This window comes from Notolabrus celidotus, chromosome 8 (assembly GCF_009762535.1).
Source record: "Notolabrus celidotus isolate fNotCel1 chromosome 8, fNotCel1.pri, whole genome shotgun sequence".
NCBI classification, from domain to species: Eukaryota; Metazoa; Chordata; class Actinopteri; order Labriformes; family Labridae; genus Notolabrus; species Notolabrus celidotus.
Window position 1 is genome coordinate 19,539,531 of NC_048279.1, and position 7,602 is coordinate 19,547,132.

Sequence of the window (7,602 nt, forward strand, 5' to 3'; positions counted from 1 at the left end):
CTCTTTCTTGTGGTCTGTGTTCATCTGTTTTCATTGCATCTTTTGATTTGCCTCTCTCCTCTCCCTCACTCATGCAACGAACTGGACCTCCTCTTCCTCTATTCAAATTAGCAAGAGGAGAATGTGTGTGTCCTGTCCCTCCCTCTTCTTCTTCTTTCTGTCCTGACCACAAATCCCCATCTCCCATGCCTCTTTTCTCTCTACCACTCCAGAATAATATAGCTGTGTACTTTGGACAATTATTCAGTTCACTCAACATGCATCCATTTTCTTTTGACATCCTTTTTGTGGGTTTCTGAATGCTTTTATCTAATTTAAACCCCAAACCTGTGCATTCCTCTCACATATCCATGAATGACACCTACCACACCCAAGGCTGTTTAATGGGACAAAACTAAATGAAGGTGCTGGCTATGTTTGTTTTACCATTACATGATTGATTATTTATTTACTTTGTACTTACTTTAGGAAAATAATCCCTCATCCATAGCACAATCAAGCAATTCAATGTTTAAATGAACAAAACCACAGCTCTCCCATTCAAATAACTGTCCAGAGTTTGTCACATTTTACTGTGAGATAGTTTTCTTTATTGTGACCCCAAGTTACTTTTAACCAGGTGATGGTTTCTGAAATTTGTTTTTATTTATGAACCATGATGACTGTGAGGATGCTGAGGACTCATGTTGTCTGTGATGCATGTCATTGTGTGTTTTTTTTCTGGGAAGCCCAAGACAATTTTCCACACTGTTGACAAATAAAGTTTTATTCTATGCTATTTTTATTCTATCCCATGGACTGCTGAGTCTCTTGTACATTCCCCTGACATCCAGTTGCTAATACATTTGAACACTCATAATAGATCATAACCAACACATTGATTAAATTCATTTGACTCTGCATGTAACTAAAGTCTAAAAACATAGTGGAGTGAAAAGTACTATATTACCCCTTAGTGGAGTACAAATGTAAATAGCAGTGAAGTGCAGCAGTACATATGTCAGGGTACTTAGTTGTTTTTGCAGTCAGTGCTGTAAAATAATTCCGTTTGTAAATACTACTGAGGAACTATTATTTTGTGTTGGTCTCTGTGGACGGAGCACTAACTTTGATCTCTTTGCTGATCTTGTCCTCTACAAGCTCAGGTGATGTTTTTTTAGATGAAAATCCCATCTGGCTGACTTTCATCAGTCATTCTTATGACTTGGAGTAAATCTTTCCTCTAAAAATTGTAAAGATAAGCTCTCTTTGACTCCCGACGGGAGCAAAAAGACAGATAAGCTATGATAATTTAACAAGTTGTCTTTAGATAAACCAGCAACCCTCCACTTATACAGTATTAATAAATCAAATTAATCAAGTAATACCACCACGTTTCAGCAGATTTGTAACCCTTAATATATTGACCCCTATCTCATACACATTTGCAAAATGTGGAAATGAAATGATTGCGAAATGTAGAAAAAAGTTCCATGATAATAACACAGAAAAGACTCAATGTGTGAGTCTTAATCCTTGGAAAGAAGTTCTGAGATGAATCGAATAATTAAAGGTTAATTTCAGTTTCTAATAATCCCTCCTAATTTAAATAAATAATAAGACCACACACTGTTTATTATGTACATTAAGTTACATTAGCACAGAGAGAGAGAGAGAGAGTAGATCAAACATAACTGGCCGCATATAAATGTAAATGTTTGAAGTGTTTGCTGTATATTTTTGTTGATTGTTCCTGTTCTGGTTTTTGTTTTTTACTCTGTAAAGCACTTTGAATTGCTCTTTGTATGAGTGGTGCTTTATAAATAAACATGCCTTGCCTTGCCTTGTTGCTCACCTGAGATAGCTTTAAGTAAAGATATGGTTTTGGAAAAAACACACCTTAATGAGAGTTTACTAGGACCCATTAGAGCAGGAGTTCTAAAGTCATTGCACAGCATGAGTTAGCGTTGTTAATCCAAGATCAGAAAATGTTTTACCTTTCTGCTGACTGACTGTATTTTCAAATTAAAAGACATGTATTGTAGAGAAAGATATGAAAATAGGTCTGAAGTCTTTTTGAAAATTAGAATCTTTGTGTAACAGCTCAGTTACATTTTGTAAGTGTCTTTACTTCAAAAGTACATCAATAAATAAATACAATTCTATACTTACAGGCTCCTATAAGAGGCCTGGATCTAAATCTGCTGTGATAAATTACAAACTGGCATTACTGACAACTGTGCAATAATGTGACATTTGATACGACCACTTCTCAATACACTCACGAGCATTATTGCCTCTCACATAAGGGAGATAATGTAATGATGCAGTGACAGTGTGTGTGTGTGTGTGTGTGTGTGTGCGTGTGTGTGAGTAGATGTATGTGCCCAGAGACTATGTCATTTCTTAAGTGGGTCCATTATGTTTGTGGTCAATTAATGGTTATCTAATACAAGACAAGACACACATGAGCACACGTGCATGCTTTAGACGTACAAACAGGCGCGAAAGCTTCCAGTCTGCACATGACCGTAACGTTATCGCACAGATACATGAAAGCATTCCTGTAATGGTGACTGAAAATATGAAACCCATACATCTACAGATACGAGACACTGTAAGTCAGAGGGGTAGAGAGCGGCGGGTCGTTGGATGGATTTTCAAGTGAAAGAGGAAACCATTGTTAAAGTAATCATCATGTAACAGGAAGAGTTCTTTGTAAACACATTCACACCCACTCCATCTTTGACCACTACATTTGAGACATGCCATGACAAATAAACACACCATATGGAGGAGACAAATACCTCATGTACTGTTTACTGTTACACTGATTTATCTCGGCTCGACAAGTATGGAAAAAATGGGAGATTCTGGAAAGTTGTAATAATTTCATAGCTTCTTGATTGTTCAGAAACTGATGAGACAATAAGAAAAACTGAAGGGACATCAGAGGATATTTTGAGGTAAAACAACACAGCATTAAAAGACAAATGCTAACATTCATATTCAACCACTGCCTGGCTAAAGGCATTGTTTGGTAGTGTCACAAGATACTTGGTATCTGTAAAATAAGCTGTAAAATCCTGTGTAATGCAAGGCATTTGTATAGCGCATTTCATACACAAGGGCAACTCAATGTGCTTTACATTAAAAGGTCTTATTCATTTATTTAACCTTTATTTAACCAGGTGAGTTAAGTGAAACCAATTCTCATTTGCAATAACGACCTGGGCGAGAAGGCAACACAGACTAAAAGCATTGGTAACATTCAGACAAGCATAAAAGAGCACAATTAAAATGAAAAATATAATAAAACAGAAAAGAAAAGGAAATTTATAAATATATTAAAAGTAAATTTAAAATGTGCATTCAAAGGGAGTTAAAATGAGCTAAGATAGGAAGGCAGTGGCAAATAAAAAGTCTTTGATTTAAAAGAGGTGAGAGTTGGAACAGACCTGCAGCTTTCAGGGAGTGTGTTCCAGATATGTGGTGCATAATGACTAAATGCTGCTTCACCATGTTTCGTTCTGACTCTAGGGACTGAAAGCAGACCAGTACCTGATGACCTCAGAGGTCGAGGTGGTTCATACAGTAGTAGCAGATCAGCAATGTATTTTGAGACTAAACCATTCAGTACTTTATAAACCATCAGCAGGATTTTAAAGTCTATTCTCTGACAGACAGGAAGCCAGTGTAGAGATCTAAGAACTGGAGAGATGTGATGAAGATAGCATGCTAAAGAAAGTGTTAAATAGAATTTGATTGCTTAAGTTAGCTGTTGTGACCTAGCTGTGTTTACGCCTCTTCGATTATATAAAGCAACATAATCAAACAGAAGTGTTAACCAAGAAGAGATTTAATGTGTGTGTTGTCTTTTTTCGATCTGTGCCACCAAGCTATCTCACAAGTCGTTTATGTTGGAATATAACCCAGTATTCAGAGGACACACATGTTTTTAATGACTCATCCTTTTTACTGGATATACATTGTTTACATTTTTTTGGTTTTGTTAATTAAATTAGAACTTGTCATTAACCCCTGGATGTGAAGTCAGAGGAAAATGGCTGCTGTGTGACTATGGTGAATTCAACAAAGACACTTGTGTTCCCCTCCAGGTAGAACGTTTAAAAATACATCATCACATATCAAACAGCTCAAATTTGTCACATACTTTTTTTATACCATAAAGCACACACAGCTGGACTTTGTGCTCATAAGCAAACATTAGCACATGGTGTTAGGTAACACCTCTGTTTTAGGCAGATTGCAGTCTGTTAAATCTACAGATAAAAGCATTCGACATTTACTGGAGAATAGTGTATAAAGGGGGCACTGATGTACACTCATTTTTTTCCCCAACAGGCCTCAAACTAACACTTAGATTAGACAGCAAAGTGCACTGGTATTTATTAAAAATGTTGAATGGTGGGGCGTCGTTTGCCTAGCAGTTTAAGCACCCGCCCCATATACAGAGGCTATAGTCCTTATTGCAGTGGTCGCAGGTTCAACTCCCGGCCTCAACCATTTGCTGCACATCTTTCCCACATTTCCTCTCTCTTTTCTGCTGTCTTATCAAATAAAGGCAAACATGCTCCCCCCCAAAATGAAATGAATGGTGCAAATGACCGAGTTCAAAATAATTTAAAGATAAGAACCGTCACGATATACAGTATTCCAGTAAGCAAGACGAGTCACTCTTAGGACATCTGGTCAGTTTTACAGTATGAGGAAGTTCAGGAAGAAGACCTCATCAACATCAAACCAACACGGTCCTAGTGGGACTGAGCCACAAATCCGGGAGTGTTGGGCTCTTAAAACCCACTCTCCTCGACCCTAATATAGCAGCCCTTTTACAAACCACTGTGTACTTAGGCCTCTGCCTCCTATTAGAAACCACTGTCTCTCAAACAGTGACCAGCGTTGCCATCTAACTTTCCCTGATAACACATACTCCAAAACCACCCTGCCTGGTTATATGGGCCTGATGTGTACCACCAATGTGGACAGGAATTCTATAGGAATTTCAAGACAGCAAGACTACAGTCGGCACTTAAGACTCAAGTCGATGAAAAATAGGATCAAAATATGGAACTGGGTGCTTGTGCAACTAGTTTGAAAAAAAATGTAAAAATGACATGACAATTCAACATCTTTGATCATATATTGTAGAAGAAAATGATATACAAACATGACTGATGTAGTGGTGTACTAAAATAAACATCAGGTTTTGACCATAGACTGTATATAAAAAGGTTTTTACACACTGAAAAATATTTTTTGTCAGCTACTATAAAGAATTGAGCAACATTTAAAAATATCACACACGCATAAACCTCACATAAAGAAAGCGTACACCTTTAGGAATTCAGAAATGCGTCTTATGTTGGTTTATGTTTTGCAAAAAATAGAATTACAAAAACTGTCTCAATATATTTTTATTCAACATTTTTCATTTTCTTTTTTATAATCCAACAATTGAATTACACTTGTGTTTGCAGTTTTTCTTTCCACTAACCCAATACATTAAAATATTTGAACTTAATCTAGTGTTTGGAATGTATCGGGGAATGTTTGCTCTTTATTTTGTTAATATTTTGAATGGTAAAATATTGAAAAATTCCTGTTTGTAATTAAACCAGACAACCACTCTAATTGCAGCTGAGCTACGGATAGCTGTTTTAAGTCAGGAGTCCGATTCAAAAGATGAAAGGTTTTCTCTCAAAGCATGGAGTGATTTCTATGAGTGTGCCTTAAACTGAACTACACTGCGTAGTATTTTTGTGAATATGTTAAAAACTATGTTAACAGTCGTTTTCAAATTTGTCAAGAAGTCAGATAGTGAATATATTTCTTCAACTGTTTGGTTAAAATGATGCTTTTCAAATTACGTTGGCTGTATTTTTAGATAAATGCAGAATCTGCAGAAATAAGTGTGCCCAATTATTATGCAAGTTGGTGATAAGAGCATATAACTTGTAAAAATTAAAAACTAGGCACCATTTTAAACATTCTATTGATTGAAAATAATAATATTTCCTACAACTGTATTCAAACTTCAACAAAAACAACTGTTTTATTTACATTTGTATACAAAATAAAACTGTTAATGTCTTTGAAACATTTCAAATCTAAAGTGTTTCTCAAATGTCCAAGTTAACCTCCTTTTCTTTCAGTGAGGGTCAGAGGTCACTGTTACAGATTTAGTGAGGTTTCTGATGACTTCTCTGTTGACACTGTGTACTGCACCTTGAATGGCTTTCCAAAGATGCTTGTTTGAGCTGTATTTCTTGCCATTACTGTAAATTATCTTCTTCAGTATTGACCACAAGTTCTCAGTCGGGTTGAAATCAGGTGAGCAGGCAGGCCAGTTCATGAGGCGATCCTCTTTAAAGCCCTGAGTTGCCATCCTGTCCTGGGAATAACGTGAGGCATGTGACGGTGCATTGTGCTCATTCATGCCAGTGTTCATGCCAGTGTTCATGCATGAGCACAATGCACATGCATTGTAACACTGGCATCTTTTTCACTTTAGCTGAATGTCTTTTCCTCCATGCAGGAAAATACAAAAGAGGATCGCCTCATGACTTCAAGATGAATTCACTCTGTGGCAAAGTGTGAGTTGTGAGGGTTCATTGTGAGAAAGGCTGATCACGTTCACTACAGTGAGAAAGTGTTGAGGACATAATGACCCTGACTTTTGTTATTTTGGACAGTGACTTTAAGTTTGACAAGCAGATAAGCTCTATTGTCAAAATGAGCTTCTTTCAGCTAAGACTATTAGCAAAAGTAAAGGCTTATCTTTCCAGAAATGATTTTGAGAGAGTTATTCACCCCTTTACAACATCACGCTTAGATTATTGTAACTCTTTGTTTGTTGGTCTCGACCAGTCAGCATTGCGCCGTCTACAGGTAGTCCAAAATGCAGCCGCCCGCCTGCTGACTGGTAAGAAACGACGGGATCACATCAGTCCTGTCCTTGCATCTTTGCACTGGTTGCCTGTTAACTTTAGGATCCAGTCCAAGGTCTTATTAATTGTTTTTAAGTGTTTAAATGGTCTGGCACCGTCTTATTTATCAGATCTTGTACAGCCTCACAGTACTTCCAGAGCACTTAGGTCATCAAACCAGCTTCTCCTGGCAGTACCTCGGTCCAGACTCTCTACTTGTGGGGACAGAGCCTTCTCAGTGGCAACCCCAAAGCTTTGGAACAGCCTTCCAACCCCAAAGATGTGGAACAGCCTACCTTTCCAGGTTAGAGCTGCACAGTCTGTTGAGCACTTTAAAACACTACTGAAAACCCATCTTTTCTCCTTGGCGTTCAGTCCTAGCTAAACAAGAATCCTTGGCTTTACTTTTTACTCTTTTATTTCCTAAATTGAGCTCTTACTATTCTTTTGTTTTTATTTATTATTATATTTGTGTATGATTATATTTTATCTTAATAACTGTACAGCACTTTGGTCAATTGAGGTTGTTTTTAAATGTGCTTTATAAATAAAGCTTGACTTGACTTCTGAATACCAAATCATTAAGTGGACAGATGTCTCACACAAAGGTTTACATGCGTCTAAATGTCTCTGTTAAAGGTTGTTACAGCTGATCAGGCATAAAAACCAGCAA